Below are 19,116 nucleotides of genomic sequence, written 5' to 3' on the forward strand. Positions count from 1 at the left end.
ACCCGAGAACAGTGACGGCAAATTTCTAACAAGAAAGAGCCCCACAATGTTTCCCCTTGCTGTCTGTGACGAGCAGCAGGAAGCCGGTCTAGAGACACAGACACAGGCTCTCATACGACGAGCCTGGGAATAACAACCGCGTCAATTCTGCTCTTCATGTAAGAGGGGAAGACAGAGGTTTTCCCAGAGAGACCTCAACGTGAGTAAAACAATTGAAAAAGGTTCATGTAACACATTGGACTAAGTAGACAAAACGGCCCAATATACACTACTGTTAGAGAGCAGAGCAGAAGGACCAATAGTCTCGACTGCATCGCATCATCCAGCCTTTACAATGACAGCGGTCTGCAGCACAGGCCCTGTAACTCACGGACATGTCTCTTGGCCAATAAGAAAAAGCGCTTGTGACGTCTTCAATGGCCTCTCGAGCCTGGGAATAAAAACCGCGTCAATTCTGCTCTTTATGTAAGAGGAAAAGACAGCGATTTTCCCAGAGAGACCTCAACGCAAGCCCCATTTTATGCGAGCTGCTGCCGCCTTGAGCTCGGGCTAAAAAACACGCAAGCTCGCACCCCTCGCGCCGGGAGACCAGCCCACTTTCTTCTTGAGAGGCGGGGGCCAACGTCCAGTGCGGCTGGCAGAGGGCATCCCTCCTCAGAGACTTGGGACTCGAACCCAGACTCGGACTCGGGGCTCCCAGGAAAACAAAGCCTCTGTTTTCGTGGGGCGTCAAACAAGAACCCCTCGTCCCCTCCATCCCGCGATGGAGAGGCAACGGAGGAACCCTCGCTTGGAGCTGGCTGTTCTGCGGGGCCGCAAGCCTGCGCAGCCGACCCCGCACAATTGACACATCTGAGGCCCGCGTCGCAAGACACCACCCACCTAGCGAGACCGCCAGCGAGCCGACCATAGATATATATAGAACACTAGATAGCTTAAGGCGGAGTCACCAGCGTCGCTGAACTGCCGCCATCTTGCCCCAGTCAGCCTTTCTGTTACGTTCTATGGTAGCTGTTGGAGGGTGAGTTTAATATTATTATTATTATTATTATTATTATTATTATTATTATTATTATTATTATTATTATTATTATTATTATTATTATTATTATTATTATTATTATTATTATTATTATTATTATTATTATTATTATTATTATTATTATTATTATTATTATTATTATTATTATTATTATTATTATTATTATTATTATTATTATTATTATTATTATTATTATTATTATTATTATTAATTATTATTATTGTTTGCTTCATTAATTAAAGGGTGTGAATTTAAGTGTTCTCTAGTGCCTTTTGTCCGCTTTAAGGTGGTGGTATAAGTTTTTTTTTTTATCCACTTTTTCTCCCATTTTCTATTTTTCTCCCATCCCAATTTTCATATTGTCCAATTCAACCCTCCCCTGTCTTCGAACGTTGTTTCTTGCCTCCCACAAGCCGGCTGCAATGTTGACTAAGTCATACATAGCACGAGTCCCCTCCGATACTCGAGGTAACAGCCGTTGCATCTTTTCACCTGCGCGGCTCGATCTTTCAGCGACGGGGGTCTGGGCTTTGGAGGGGCCCCGCCCCCGTCGCTTCTTGATTCTACTGCGCAGGCGCACCAACCGACCTGTAGGAGTCGCTGTCCACAACGCCCGATCCCCACCCTTCAGTTTCCCTCCCCGTAATACGGCCAATGTGTATTACTGTGGACGACCAGCTAAACTGAAAGCAATGTGGAGAGCGGAGCCTAGTCTCCAGCATTCGTTGCGAGCGCCTTGCCCACTGCGCCACGTAGCCGCCCAGGTGGTGGTATAAGTTAAATGTTGTGGTGTCGAAGTAAAAAAATTCCGTGCTCGCTTACGCGGGCACCTATCTGGGCTAAGCCCCGGATCTCCTACAATCCAAAATCCGCCCCTGGTGTGCATGTGTGTATTGTGCATGTCTCTGTGTGTCGGGGTAGTGTTGTTAGGTCCTAAAATGTGTAAGATGACACTCCACAAACCACGCACTGAGGCAGTGTATTTTTATTTATTGAGCGGACCAACATCAAAATTGAAGCCCTTTGGGCGAGGGGAGGTAGCAGGTCGTTATGAAACACTCGTCCAGTATTAAACAACCCAAGGCTGTGGCTAAGGAGTCAACATCAGGGAGACCAAATCTACACCCCGCCCCACTCGTGCACAGTGCACACACACACACACACACACACACACACACACACACACACACACACACACACACACACACACACACACACACACACACACACACACACACACACACACACACACACACACACACACACACACACACACACACACACACACACACACACACACACACACACACACACACACACACACACACACACACACACACACACACACACACAATGTCTATAGCCATTTTTCTATACCGGGTCCCTTTGGACCCTAATTTTGGTCAATGTTTATTCCCTGGCAGCATTGATTCTGGTGATTTACCCTGTTTTGGGTGTTAAAAGTCAAATGTGACAAAGTGGAAGTGAATGTCATGATCAACGTTGTTACTCTCTGTGATTATTTGGGTTGATGTCCTCCTAACTATTTGCATAATCATCCTGATATCCCAGGAGGTACTATTGGCCCTGAGGTCAGGGGCGGACCTTCCTACAGGCGATATAGGCGGTCGCCTAGAGCGCCACCCAGAGGGGGGCGCCAAAAAAAAAATTTTTTTTTTGATTTTAAATTTTTTTTTTTTTGTGCAGTTTTGGCGCCCCCCTCTATATCTGCAACCATTATTTTTACATTAAAAAAATTCTAACATAAGGGAAAATGAGCCAAAAATCTAAAACGGTCGGTCGGTCTGAGCCTCAGCTTTAGGTGTTCACATAAGTCAGAACATGCTAGAGCGCTGTGCATTGATGGGTATCGGTCAAGTGTTTATAGAATTGAACGTTGAGGAAAGAAAGACTAACGTTAGAGAACTATGAAGAAAAAAGCAGTGGTGAATCTCGCCTAGGGCGCCAAATGGGCTAGGTCCGCCCCTGCCTGAGGTACAGTACGCAATCCAAGTGAGCACTAGACCCGAAATTACGTTGAAACAATGGCTATGTGTGATCTACTAAATGTTCACTTTTAAACCAAATTTAACCCAATTCTGCCTAGACGACTATGTACCATCTAGACATCTTATAGACGAAAGATTGCTCAGTGGGATGGTTTTCCGGAGTCTGGTCGTGCTGTTTCACTTTGTCCTGCATCCCCACTTAAAGGCCCAATCGGTAATCCAAAAGTAAACAAATGAATAGCCCCACCACTGAATAGAGGAATCAACAATGGAGACAACATTTTCATTCTTTAGTTGATTGACATAAGCGCTAACACTAGATAAAACAAATACATTAATTTTTAATTGTACTTGAAGGTTTGCTTTCATTGGCAATGTGTGTAAAATGTTAAAACAGACCTATATTATAATATTATTGGGTTAAGAAAGTAAAAATAAAAGCTTATTATCCATCTACAGAACAAAGTATTCAAACAAGCATGTGGATATAACACACATTTACAGATCAAAATAAGACATTTCCAGATTGGAGCTTTAACGAGCTGACCGCTCACTTTTCCATGCAATTGGAGTGGAGCGAGAGATGAGGTCAGAGGTCAGAGCACATCGTAACAAGGCTTTGCTGGAGCAGCTTGATTACCACACTTGGCTAATAGATAATTCATGTGGAGACAAAGGAAGCATGGAAGGAGGACTGGTCTCTGTGCACGTCTCTGTGCACGTCTCTGTGCACGTCTCTGTGCACGTCTCTGTGCACGTCTCTGTGCACGTCTCTGTGCACGTCTCTGGTCCAAGTCTTTGGTCCAAGTCTCTGGTTCAAGTCTCTGGTCCAAGTCTCTGGTTCACGTCTCTGGTCCAAGTCTCTGGTCCACGTCTCTGGTCCATGTCTCTGGTCCAAGTCTCTGGTTCACGTCTCTGGTCCAAGTCTCTGGTCCAAGTCTCTGGTCCATGTCTCTGGTTCAAGTCTCTGGTCCAAGTCTCTGGTCCATGTCTCTGGTCCACGTCTCTGTGCACGTCTCTGGTCCAAGTCTCTGGTCCATGTCTCTGGTCCATGTCTCTGGTCCATGTCTCTGGTCCACGTCTCTGGTCCATGTCTCTGGTCCACGTCTCTGGTCCATGTCTCTGGTCCATGTCTCTGGTCCAAGTCTCTGGTCCATGTCTCTGGTCCATGTCTCTGGTCCACGTCTCTGGTCCAAGTCTCTGGTCCATGTCTCTGGTCCACGTCTCTGTGCACGTCTCTGGTCCAAGTCTCTGGTCCAAGTCTCTGGTCCACGTCTCTGTGCACGTCTCTGGTCCATGTCTCTGGTCCACGTCTCTGGTCCATGTCTCTGGTCCAAGTCTCTGGTCCATGTCTCTGGTCCATGTCTCTGGTCCAAGTCTCTGGTCCAAGTCTCTGGTCCACGTCTCTGGTCCAAGTCTCTGGTCCATGTCTCTGGTCCACGTCTCTGTGCACGTCTCTGGTCCATGTCTCTGGTCCAAGTCTCTGGTCCATGTCTCTGGTCCATGTCTCTGGTCCAAGTCTCTGGTCCACGTCTCTGGTCCAAGTCTCTGGTCCATGTCTCTGGTCCATGTCTCTGGTCCATGTCTCTGTGCACGTCTCTGGTCCAAGTCTCTGGTCCACGTCTCTGTGCACGTCTCTGGTCCATGTCTCTGGTCCAAGTCTCTGGTCCATGTCTCTGGTCCATGTCTCTGGTCCACGTCTCTGTGCACGTCTCTGGTCCAAGTCTCTGGTCCACGTCTCTGTGCACGTCTCTGGTCCAAGTCTCTGGTCCAAGTCTCTGGTCCACGTCTCTGGTCCACGTCTCTGGTCCAAGTCTCTGGTCCAAGTCTCTGGTCCACGTCTCTGGTCCAAGTCTCTGGTCCACGTCTCTGGTCCACGTCTCTGGTCCAAGTCTCTGGTCCAAGTCTCTGGTCCAAGTCTCTGGTCCACGTCTCTGGTCCAAGTCTCTGGTCCACGTCTCTGGTCCAAGTCTCTGGTCCACGTCTCTGGTCCATGTCTCTGGTCCACGTCTCTGGTCCATGTCTCTGGTCCAAGTCTCTGGTCCATGTCTCTGGTCCATGTCTCTGGTCCAAGTCTCTGGTCCAAGTCTCTGGTCCACGTCTCTGGTCCAAGTCTCTGGTCCATGTCTCTGGTCCACGTCTCTGTGCACGTCTCTGGTCCATGTCTCTGGTCCAAGTCTCTGGTCCATGTCTCTGGTCCATGTCTCTGGTCCAAGTCTCTGGTCCACGTCTCTGGTCCAAGTCTCTGGTCCATATCTCTGGTCCATGTCTCTGGTCCATGTCTCTGTGCACGTCTCTGGTCCAAGTCTCTGGTCCACGTCTCTGTGCACGTCTCTGGTCCAAGTCTCTGGTCCAAGTCTCTGGTCCACGTCTCTGGTCCACGTCTCTGGTCCAAGTCTCTGGTCCAAGTCTCTGGTCCACGTCTCTGGTCCAAGTCTCTGGTCCACGTCTCTGGTCCACGTCTCTGGTCCAAGTCTCTGGTCCAAGTCTCTGGTCCAAGTCTCTGGTCCACGTCTCTGGTCCAAGTCTCTGGTCCACGTCTCTGGTCCAAGTCTCTGGTCCACGTCTCTGGTCCATGTTGTGCCCTCTGCTATGGTATGGCACCCTCACACACACACACACACACACACACACACACACACACACACACACACACACACACACACACACACACACACACACACGCACACACACACACACACACACGCACGCACACACACACACACACGCACGCACACACACACACACACACACACACACACACACACACACACACACACGCGCGCACACACACACACACACACACGCACGCACGCATGCACACACAGACGCTTTCTCACACTCACCCCCTTGTACAAGGCCATCTCACTGAATCCATCGCCTCTGACTGCAAGGCAATTTCTCCAGCAATTAGAGCATTAATCAGAGTGGTGTTGTCATCCTGGTGCAGAGAGATAGACGTGGCCTCTATTCACTTCCAGATAGATAGTGTGTGTATTCGTTAGTAATCACACTGTCTCTGGCAGAGAGACAGATTAAAAGGGGCCACTTCGCGGATTTTCTATTGTCCTGTTTGAGAGGAAGACGTGATAATCGGACATAAAACTATGTGACGTGTTCTGTGTTTATTTTTTTGTTTTTTTGAGAGCACGTCGGCAGCAGCGGCACCCCAGAGGAACCCCAGAGGAACCCCAGCCAGACGATGTCACCCGGAGGAGCGCAGGCCTCTAGTGAACTGCAGTGTGGCCAGGCTCTCGAGACAGAGGAGCTTTCATGTCTCCAATCCACACACGTTCTCCTCACAACTGAATGAAAATTATTCAGATTATACAAATCTTAAGGACAGCTTATCCGTCTGTTTGGGTTTCCGGTGATGAGTTTGAAGGCAAGCCGAGGCTGAGAAACAACAAGCAAGCAAACAAACAAGGCTAATAATAACATGTTGGGCTGTAAACACTGCTCAGTACTCTGGATACTCCCAGTCACCATAGTGAGCACAGAGCGGCATAAGGTTGCTGCGTGTGTATGTGTGTGTGTGTTTACGTGTATGTCTTCTCCCTGTCTTTCCTCTCTGCCCGTCTGTCTCCCCCCCCCCCCCCTCTCTCTATATCTCCCTCTCTCTCCCTCTCTAATGGGGACTGACAGTATGAGAAGAGAGCTTGTACTCTGTCCGGACCTTTCTAATTGCCCCTGCCACAGAGGCCTGATACAGCGAGACCCTGTGTTCCCAACAGGTCAGGCGTACTAGTGTGTGTGTATGTGTGAGCGAGAGAGTGAGAGAGAGAGAGAGAGAGAGAGAGAGAGAGAGAGAGAGAGAGAGAGAGAGAGAGAGAGAGAGAGAGAGAGACAGAATCATCAGTCAGGTGGCGCTCTCTTGGCTCCAGCACACATTCAGGCCCCACATAGAGAACACCATTCATTATAAATACCTGGCCTCCTAGAGGAGAGCATGAGGAGAGAGAGGGGGAGAGATATGAGAAGGAGGAGGTGAAGGAGGAAGAGAATGGACGGTGGAGGACAGAGCCACGGATCGGCAGAGGAGTATGAATAACAACGCGTTCGTAATTAAAAAAAACTCACACGTCTAAAGACATTACAAGTCACACGGCTCATCCACCTTCATTACCAGAAAGGTCCCACGAACACACACACACACACACACACACACACACACACACACACACACACACACACACACACACACACACACACACACACACACACACACACACACACACACACACACACACACACACACACACACACACACACACACACACACACACACACACACACACACACACACACACACACACACACACACACACACACACACACACACGTGTCTGTGTCCCCGGGCCCGGCAAATAGCCTTTTCCTAAGTAGCCCTCAGGGGCCACTGCTAATACCACTCCAGGTTATGAAATCCACGAGGGCCAGGTTACAGAATCCTCCCAGTGGCATGTGCCAGGGAAGGCAGCTCCGTGTTGACAGATGGCCACAGCATTCCTGGCCCCCGGGAGCCCCGCCAGCACGCGGCCAAGAGGGGGGCTGAAGGAGGCTGAGTGGCATTTCTTTACACCTATGTGCTTATTTTCTGTTGCAACCTCAAGGCACGTACGACATGAGTTGCATTCTACGAATGCTGCTCCCAGGAATTGGCTCATAGCGATGGCTGGTTTTTGTTGATTCACAGTGTGACTGACTGAGTTACTGTTGCAGTGAAAAAGGCGTATCCGCGCGCCAATCGAGTCATTTTCATGGACAGATTTGGGCTGTAATGTGTTACCGATGTATAATGACATGTTCTGCTAGATGGTTGACTATTGATGAATGGTGAACGTTACGTGTTGAGTGATATGTAACCTATCGTCTATGTTTTGCACTGCACAGTGAGGTCCTACTGTTGTTGTAGCGTGTGTGTGTGCTGTGAAGAACTGTGGTCTTGTTGTTTGACACCAACCAACGTCACCAAGACCCACTATGGTACATTCTTTGGACCTGGCAAACAAAGTGAAAAACCACAAATCACTGAGACAGACCTCTTATGCGATATCATAAAGTAATGCATTTCATTGGGTTCATTCACAGGTGGTAAAAACACGTAATTGAATGTAGACCAAAGGTAGTAGCCGACGGGCCTGCCTCCACGGCCCTAGCAGGCTGCGTCCCACGCTGGCCCAGTTATGTGAGCTATGCCCAGGCAGCAGAGGAAAGCTCCACCCCCCCGCCTGACCATCCCCCCGACACACACACACACACACACACACACACACACACACACACACACACACACACACACACACACACACACACACACACACACACACACAAAGGGATTAGCGCTCTACATGCTGAAGGTGAGTGGAATAGCGGCATCATAGCCCCTGTAAAGTCAAATCCATACGTGAAAGTGTCACCGATGCTCCGTCGGAGGTGTCATCTGTCCCTGCATCGGCCGAGGAGCCTCATGATGACTGGCCCACGTGCCCCCGAGCAGCGCATGTCTGCATTTACCTTGTGGAGAAGAGATTAGCAAAAAGGTTGCAAGGAACTATAAATGCTCAAACACCCACAACTATGTCTATACTACTATCTACTATGCTACTATGTCTTTACTACTACCTACTATGGTACTATGCTACTATGTCTATACTACTACGTACTATGTTACAATGTCTATACTACTATGTACTATACTATGCTACTACTATGGCTATACTACTATGCTACTATGTCTATACTACTATGTACTATGTACTATGCTACTATGTCTATACTACTATCTACTATGTCTATACTACTATGTACTATGCTACTATGTCTATACTACTACCTACTATGCTACTATGTCTATACTACTACCTACTATGCTACTATGTCTATACTACTATCTACTATGTCTATACTACTACCTACTATGCTACTATGTCTATACTACTATCTACTATGTACTATGCTACTATGTCTATACTCCTACGTACTATGCTACTACGTCTATACTACTATCTACTATGTCTATACTACTATCTACTATTGTTGTAAATTCCCCATGATTTGTTATGCTGTGTATTGTCATTTCCAGTCAGGCACTTCTTTGATGGCCCAGGGGTCCTATTATTTATAGTCTGGCATCTCTCTGGACAGCCCAGGGGTCCTAATGGGTTTAAATACAGCGGCCATCTTGCCCCCATGTGTTCCATTGCTGTCTGCTTTCCCAGTAAGAGTGCGTTCATGAACTAAGTAAGTCACCAATAGCCTACAAATATAGTGCCTATGGTAATGATGGATACATGTCATATGTAGCCTGCCTTATGTGTTGAGATGCTGTGACATGCATGTGTGACTATGATTTGGTTTGCTACGTTGTGTTAATTCATGCTGCTAATTGAGCTATGCTAATGCCAATAATGCTATAGCATCTCTTCAGTTGTGTGTTCTGGATGCCATTGCATTCTGCCATTTACTTGTTATGTTGGTCCATGCGGCCGATGCTAATATGCTAGATAGCATCTTTTCAGTTGTGTGCATTATGTTTGGTCCATGCGGCCAATGCTAATATGCTAGATAGCATCTTTTTCAGTTGTGTGCATTATGTTTGGTCCATGCAGCCAATGCTAATATGCTAGATAGCATCCTTTCAGTTGTGTGCATTATGTTTGGTCCATGCAGCCAATGCTAATATGCTAGATAGCATCCTTTCAGTTGTGTGCATTATGTTTGGTCCATGCGGCCGATGCTAACATGCTAGATAGCATCCTTTCAGTTGTGCGCATTATGTTTGGTCCATGCAGCCAATGCTAATATGCTAGATAGCATATTTTGCTGTGTGTTCAGGTTATGATTAATAAGCATGTACCTCTGTTAATTATTGTGTGTTCTGCTTATCTGTTGCAGAACACCACTCACTCAATCTTTGATCGCTCCATCCAGCCCTACGACCTGGATGGAAGCATATCGCTCAACAACAGAATCCTTAATAAATACGAAAGGACTGTTCTCTGTGTCTGCGTCCGCTCTCTGACCGGGGTGTGCCCTTCTGGATGAAGTGGCTCCAGCAAACTTTGCAAACAAGCATTATATCTTCAATATTGGTCCTTCGAGCCGGAGAACTTCACCCACGACGGCGCCATGGACACACAGAGAACAGCAGCAGACGAAAATGGAAGACGAGGAGGAAGGCTGCGACAGCTTCCAGCACACCTGCAAGGCTATCTGGTTAGTTTACCACAGTCCCTCATGCCTAATACTGCACCGTCTCTACCAGATGACAGCGAAGGTGCCACCGCACAGCAGCTGCGGTCACTCAGCCTGCAGACCGAGTTTGCAGCTACAGGTGACCAGCTCCACACTGCGCTCGGGCCCCCTCCCTGCCTCTCATTGCCGGGAGCAGTCGATCAGACGCGACACTGGGACCTATCACCGTATGCTAACACCCGGCCTGACCAGCGGGAAGTGTGTGTGGGGCTCACATCGCCATCCCCATCAGAGCAGAGCCACCACAGTCGGAGCCTAACAGGTGGCACCTCTGACGCAAGAGGACCTTGCTCTACCGTGCCCCTACGCCTTCCACCACCATTGTCACATCATAGTCTGAGCGTCCCACCCAACCGCTCACCATGGTCGAGCTCGCTGCCACTAATACCGCTGCTGTGCCCAACAACTGCAACGTTACAGTCTCAAGCCACAACCTGTACACCGGGCCAAAGGCAGCAAGCCTACATGTCGACTCAGTCTCTACCGCCGACAGTAACCTCCGCACCGCTGTTCGGGGCTGCTCCGAGGCCCCCACCGCGATGAGTCTGGTCATGCCACAGTCTGACTTCCAGGTGATGCAAGCAGTGGGTCACGTGGGCCAGCAAATGCCAACGGTACCAAGTTACCAGCCTACCTACCGGTCAAACCAGCCTGTGTCATCAATGGTGAGGAGCAGGCATGGCAGCACACCAGCGGCCGCACAGACCCGGTATGAGCTTACGCCAATGAGATCTGCATATCAAGTGCATCAATATACTACAGCTACGCCTGCACAGCCTAATTATCAACCTCAGACTGCAACAGCACTCTACCCTGCACGATGGTTACCCACTGCAGCTGCTCTCCAGCCAGTGGGCCAACATACAGCAGGTGCACCTCAGCAGTCTACCTATCAACTACCCTCCTGGACAGCGCCGCCTTCACCATTCACAACCGCTGTCGCAGCAGCGAGGGCATATCAGCCTCCACCAGTATTCCCTGCTCAGCAAGCGTATCAAGCGCTGCCGCACCAGCTGAGCCACCATCAACGATCATCATATCTGCCTCCACCAATCAACACTGCTCAGCAATTGCATCAAGCACTGCCGTACCAGCAGAGCCATCAACAACCAGCATGTCAGCCTCCACAAGCCATCCCTGCTCAGCATATGTATCAACCATTGCTGCACCAACTGAGCCACCATCCACAACCAGTGTATCAGCCTCAGCCTGCTGCATCGACTCAGCCAGCCTATCAGCTTGTGCATCCAACACCCGGTCCAGCACCCTATTATCATGTAGCAGTTCCACCGGTCCAGTATGTCCGTCAGGCCCAGTACACAGCACTACAGGATCCATACGCTCTCCAGCCTCCCAGGCAGCCAGTCCCTGTACCTAAACTGCCTAACCTGGTCCATGACAGCGAGAGAGAGTTCACGGACCTTAAGATGGCGCTGGACCACCTACTCGATGCCCACACTGAACTTTCTGAGCACTACAAGTACCGTGTACTTATGGAGCAGCTGGTTCTAGATGAGGCTAAGCTGATAGCCCAGTCCTGCAGGCATTATGCGCAACCCTACACCGCCGCCATGCAGGCCTTGCAGCGGCAATACGGACAGCCATATCAGCTTGCACAAAGCGAGATTGCCGCACTACTGAACGCTCCTGATCTCAAAGCAGGAGATACCAAAGCCTTCCAGAGCTTCGCCCTTAGCGTCGACTTGCTAGTGGGAATGCTCACATCACTGGAAGGACCTAACGGGATGGAAGTCAGGTCGACCGGCCATGTGGACCGGCTCCTGTGTAAACTCCCTACGCAAGTGAGAGATGGCTTTGTGGAGCACCTACAGGCTCGAGGTTGCCTCGACACGACCAGCCTAAACCCGTACGACCTTCGAGACCTCGCCGACTGGCTCAGGGTAAAGGCTGAAGCTCAAAGACTGTCAGAGAGAATGGCACAGTGCCATCGGATGGAAGGGACACAGTTCTCTAACAGAGACAAGCAAGTTCCCCCACCCAGACCTTGCAACCAGCCTTTCTCTGTTTATTATGGCTCCGCCAAGCCTAAACAAGACAGCCACCAGCCTGCTGAGACATCTCAATCAGAAGCCAAGAAGCAGAAGTTCAAGAGGATGTGTCTCTTCTGTAGGAGTGCCGAGCACTACCTATCGCAGTGTCCAGACATTGTCCAATGCTCGCCGGGAAAGGTTGAGAAGTGGATAGCAAATGGCAAACGTTGTCGTAATTGCGGTCGTAAAAGCCATGAGCAAGATGCCTGCACCTTGAGGAAACCATGCAGTGAGTGCCAGGAGGTCCACCTCAGAGTTCTCCACGCCATCGCCAAGCCGGGTCCCCGTGCCTACCTCATCACACCAAAGGATGGTGCCTCGCTCTCCAACTCCAAACAAGGAGGGAAGGTGTACCTTAAGGTGGTACCAATCGTCATTACTAACGGGAGCAAGTCACTGCACACTTATGCGATCCTAGACGATGGAGCTGAACGCACGATAATACTGCCTGCTGCAGCTCGACACCTGGACCTTAAAGGCGAAGTGGAGTCCCTCGCACTGCGGACGATTCGCCAGGACGTGGCTCGCCTCACTGGCAAGTCTGTAGATTTCCATGTGGCCTCCCTGACTCATCCTTCTGAACAGCACCTGGTGAAGGGCGCCTTCACAGCAGGTCGATTAGCCCTGTCCGAGCAGTCTTACCCTGTGACTGCGCTTCAGGAATGCTATCGCCACCTGAGGGGGCTCCCATTGCAGGACTTCAGTCAAGTGCATCCACTACTGCTAATTGGTGCAGACTGCACCCATCTGATCACATCCCAAGAACCCATCAGATTCGGCCCCAAAGGTGGACCCGCAGCAGTCCACACAGCGCTCGGCTGGGCACTCCAAGGCCCAGATGGTCTTGCGTCACAGGCTACTTCATGCTACTTTACCTCTCTCAAGTCTGCACCGGACGACCTCTATCAACACGTTGAACGTCTCTGGCAGCTTGATGTGCTTCCATTTAGAAGTGGAAAGCTAGCAGTAAGGGCCCGTCTGGACCACGAGACTGTGGGCATCCTGGAAGCACGCACTGAGAGGGTGGCACGCACTGAGAGGGTGAAGGTTGGTGACACACTCCGATACGCCACGCCTCTGCTCCGCGCAAAGGACGCGCCACCACTGAAAGCCACTGCCAAAGCAGTCATGCCAATGCCCCGTAACACAGAGCAAAGACTGGTAGGAGATTCAGCTAAGGCTCAAATCACTGGAGCAGAGATCAAAAAGCTCGATGGAGGATGTGTTGCCAAGCTGGGTGAAGAAGCGGTAAATGAGTCTGACGAGTCATGGTTCACCCATCACGGGGCGGCGGCCGACTCCTCCTTACCTCAACCTAACCTGCATGACACCGAAGTCTTCCTGCTGAAGACCAGCCAGGCGGACTGCTTCCCAGAGGGATTTAAGTGTCTCAGAGCTGGAAACCCAGTACTGCCCAGTAGTAAGCTCAGTACGCTCTCACCAGAGATGGATCATACAATGGGTCTTCTCCAAATTGGTGGACGCTCTTGTCACCTGGACACCTCCTGTTCTACTGACATCCACCCCATAGTTCTCGATCCTGGCCATGCAGTGACGAAACTCATCAAGGATGTAGATGCCCGCCTACTCCACCCAGGGCCCGATAGGGTCTTCGCAGAGATCAGGCACCAGTACTGGGTCCTGTGGGGAAGACGGGCCATCAAGCATCATCAGAGGACCTGTACAGGATGTAGGAAGTGGAGGTGGGAGCCGGTGGCTCCAATGGTGGCAGACTTACCTCCTGCCCGGTTGCGGCCCCTTAAGCCACCATTATGTGACACCAAACAGGTTGCTGATGGGGCGGCGGGATGCCTCCCTGCCACAAGTGTCCTACGCTCCCGACCCGACTGTGGCAAATGATGGCGACAATCAGAGACCTCGGTAGCCACTTAGGGAATTTGACTGTTTACATAATAGCTATGCTATTCTTGGGGCGGCTGTTGTAAATTCCCCATGATTTGTTATGCTGTGTATTGTCATTTCCAGTCAGGCACTTCTTTGATGGCCCAGGGGTCCTATTATTTATAGTCTGGCATCTCTCTGGACAGCCCAGGGGTCCTAATGGGTTTAAATACAGCGGCCATCTTGCCCCCATGTGTTCCATTGCTGTCTGCTTTCCCAGTAAGAGTGCGTTCATGAACTACGTAAGTCACCAATAGCCTACAAATATAGTGCCTATGGTAATGATGGATACATGTCATATGTAGCCTGCCTTATGTGTTGAGATGCTGTGACATGCATGTGTGACTATGATTTGGTTTGCTACGTTGTGTTAATTCATGCTGCTAATTGAGCTATGCTAATGCCAATAATGCTATAGCATCTCTTCAGTTGTGTGTTCTGGATGCCATTGCATTCTGCCATTTACTTGTTATGTTGGTCCATGCGGCCGATGCTAATATGCTAGATAGCATCTTTTCAGTTGTGTGCATTATGTTTGGTCCATGCGGCCAATGCTAATATGCTAGATAGCATCTTTTTCAGTTGTGTGCATTATGTTTGGTCCATGCAGCCAATGCTAATATGCTAGATAGCATCCTTTCAGTTGTGTGCATTATGTTTGGTCCATGCAGCCAATGCTAATATGCTAGATAGCATCCTTTCAGTTGTGTGCATTATGTTTGGTCCATGCAGCCAATGCTAATATGCTAGATAGCATCCTTTCAGTTGTGTGCATTATGTTTGGTCCATGCAGCCAATGCTAATATGCTAGATAGCATCCTTTCAGTTGTGTGCATTATGTTTGGTCCATGCGGCCGATGCTAACATGCTAGATAGCATCCTTTCAGTTGTGCGCATTATGTTTGGTCCATGCAGCCAATGCTAATATGCTAGATAGCATATTTTGCTGTGTGTTCAGGTTATGATTAATAAGCATGTACCTCTGTTAATTATTGTGTGTTCTGCTTATCTGTTGCAGAACACCACTCACTCAATCTTTGATCGCTCCATCCAGCCCTACGACCTGGATGGAAGCATATCGCTCAACAACAGAATCCTTAATAAATACGAAAGGACTGTTCTCTGTGTCTGCGTCCGCTCTCTGACCGGGGTGTGCCCTTCTGGATGAAGTGGCTCCAGCAAACTTTGCAAACAAGCATTATATCTTCAATAACTATGTCTTTACTACTACCTACTATGCTACTATGTCTATACTTGTAACGTTTGGGGTTTTGCTCTCACCTGGGAGCAAAAGCCCTGGCGTTGCCCAATGGTAATTACCTATCTTTCTGCCCTGATTACCCTAATTGGTACCTGGTGTGTATAGTTGACTTTGCTTTATGTGTCCTCCTTGTTTACTACTCAGATTGTCAGGCGTTCACTGAACCTTGCCGTAAGTAACCACTATGCATTCGTGTTAGAGTCTTATCGTCCCTCGTTGCCACGGGAGATAAGTAGGATACATGTTTGCTCAAGTTATTATTCATTGATACCGTGCCGTGTCCGCTTAACCTGCAATGAGTCTGCCTGGCCATTTTAGTTTTAGTTTTTGAGGAGTGCATACTTTTTTTGCAAACCAAAACAACATACTTTATACTTATAGCACATGCATGAGCCTGTTCGTTTTTTATTCACTTTTAGTGCTAATGAAATAGAGTAACATAGGTCTGAACTTGAGTTGTAGAAAAACATTTCTTTCAAGTTTTTCTGTAGTAGTTAGTAGTCCAGAGGTAGTTTTTCCCCAGAAGGTGGTATGGCTTACAAATCCATACGGACCCATAGCCTGAAGCCGTATGTAGTACATGTCCAAATTCCATAAAGATCCATTCAGAAATGAGTGATTAGGAGTGATTTTGGTAAACTGTGTACAAAAGAAAAACTCAGTTTTCTCATAGACCGACTTCGAAAGAGGGCCTAAGCATAACCAGTTTGAAACAAGGCGGACATTAATAAAATTTTCAATCAATCAATCAATCAATCATTCCAATAACACATGCTCACTTCACTGTTAGATGGCATGCTTTTTTTTTATTTGTTTTTTTTCCTCCTTCTTTTTCCGATTTTTCTCCCATCCCACTGTTAGTCGTTATGCCAATTCCCAACCCCCTTCCTGGTTGTTGCGCACTTTCCCCTACTGTTGGTCCGAGAGGCCGGAGACTGTCACATGCTTTCCTCCGACGCATGTGCAGCCAGCCGGCAGCCAGCCTGGCCGCGCAGATTCTCACCGGGAGAGTGTAACGTGTGGAAGGTTGCACTACCTCTCTCCAGATCCTACCCTTGCTGAGCAAGCGCCCCGACCGAACTGTAGGGGTCGCTGTCCACAACGCCAAGGACCCACCCACGGCTCCCCTCCCCCTAACTCAGCCAAACGAGTTAGTATAGCGATCAGCCCGAGCCAAGGCAATGCTGACTCTCCGGGAGTCGAGACCGCAGCCTCTTGCATTGGTGACGAGCACAATCTCCGCTACACCACCTGACCGCCTAGACGGCATGCTTTGAAGCCTTGTTGTTTCGAACTGGTTATGCTTTGGCCCTCTTTCGAAGTCGGTTATGCTTAGAGTTTATCTTTAGAGCAGGGCGATAGACCACCAGCCCTGATTCCAAACTCTAAGCATAACCGACTTCGAAAGAGGGCCAAAGCATAACCAGTTTGAAACAAGGCGGACATTAATACAAATTTCAATCAATCAATCAATCATTCCAATAACACACACTCACTTCATTCTTAGATGCTTCTATAGAAAGTAGGTAAAAAAAATATAAAATGAGAAGTTGCCTCCCTATAGGGAGGGAAATTCTCTTATATTTTTTTTAACCTGCTTTTTCTGTGGATGGTTTTCTGAATAAATCTCCATTGTGCTTCAATTAATGTGTGTTTATTGTATAGCAATAAGGTTGGATGAATTCGGCAATTGTATAAAGATGTAAGCACTGTCTATCTGTAATAAAATTTTCAATCAATTAAACCAATAACACACGGTCACTTTATTCTTGCCTTGAAACAGCGCACCTCTGAGCTGCTTCCACACGGAGGCAACTTCTCTTTATTTTTTTGGAACTACTTTGTCTGCGGATGGTTTTGTCAATACATCTTCAATTAATGTGTGTTTATTGTATAGCAATAAGGTTGGATGAATGCGCCAATTGTATAAAAGCCATTACACCACGTGCAGTCGTGCGTTATGAGAATTAGAGCATGCCTAGGGGGGTCTAACGACCACCCCTAGGCATGCTCTAATTCTCATAATCCTGCGCGTGATGTAATGCTTAAATCTACTATGGTACTATGTCTATACTACAACGTACTATACTATGTCTATACTGCTATCTACTATCCTACTATGTCTATACTGCTACTAAACTACTATGTCTATACTACTATCTACTATGTACTTTGCTACTACGCCTATACTACTACCTACTATGCTAATATGTCTATACTCATAGGCGGCGGGTGAGCCGAACATTAGGGGAGGCTATAGTTGCGAGTTGCACGGAGTGAGCGAAATTTTTCCTTTTTTCTTTTTAGCTTGTGCACAATGCGTGCACCTGCAAACGGTGCTGTCCATGCTTCTGAATTCATACAATACACACACCCACTACAGCGAGCCCCACTCATTTAATATATAGTGCAAATTAAGTATTCAAATGAAGGCATCCAATATGATTAACCATGTCTTACGTTAATGGAGCAAAATGCGACGTTTCGTCTTGGCATCAATGATCTTTTCAGCTTTGAGTTTGTCTGTGAGATCACTTTCAATGTGAAGCAGACTCAGAGTTGACTGTCTCTCCTGGCACATTGTTGTTCTTAGCCAGTTTCGAATGCGCCTCTTTGCTGAGAAACCGTTCACAAGTTGCAGTGCCGGCAGCAATGAAGGAAATGTTTTTCGTAATTTGGATCTCATCATGCTTTGAAAACAATGTACATACAGTAGCTCTAAAAAGTTTCTCTCTCTCTCTCTCTCTCTCTCTCTCTCTCTCTCTCTCTCTCTCTCTCTCTCTCTCTCTCTCTCTCTCTCTCTCTCTCTCTCTCTCTCTCTCTCCTGTCTGGCAGCAGGTCTCCACGCCCTTATATGGGCAGCTTCCTGTCTCTTCCTGTCTCTTCACCTTGTTCACCTACCGTGGTACTAGGACTCTAAACCTGTATGCTTCCTCTGTCATTGAACCTGCCCTGTTCTAACTTCTCTCTCTCTGTGTGTAGGATCACACAACCCCGGACGCGTGTGGCTTTTTCCCAATCCAACAGTGCAAAAATGCGGAAGCATTCGTCACCGCACGCCACTACGGTAAAGCGCCTTTCTTTTCAGGCCCGCTTTGGGAGCTGTCGCGCGGAAATAGGCTGTCTATTGCCATTCTCTTTGACAAACTCTAACCTTAACCAGCTCCTTAACAGCGCCTAAACTTAACCGTTCTAACCTTAACCAACTCCGAAACAATGCCTAACCTTAACCATGCCTAACCTTAACCATAGAAAGAATATTGCCATTCTCTTTGACAAACTCTAACCTTAACCAGCTCCTTAACAGCGCCTAAACTTAACCGTTCTAACCTTAACCAACTCCGAAACAATGCCTAACCTTAACCTTAACCATGCCTAACCTTAACCGGCGAAAGAATACACGTTAAAAAAAAATCACGTTAAAAAAAAAAATATTTGACGGGATTCGAACTCACCAGCAACTAGCTGGCGGATCCACAGCCATGGCGTCTTGCCAATTGAGCTATTTCTGGATACTGAATTTGGGGCGGTGACTTATATATATTGTTAAGGCGGGATCTCATGCGCATGCGCGAGCACCTCGCGAGCACCTCG

Source organism: Notolepis coatsorum (assembly GCF_963971535.1).
Source record: "Notolepis coatsorum genome assembly, chromosome: 16".
NCBI classification, from domain to species: Eukaryota; Metazoa; Chordata; class Actinopteri; order Aulopiformes; family Paralepididae; genus Notolepis; species Notolepis coatsorum.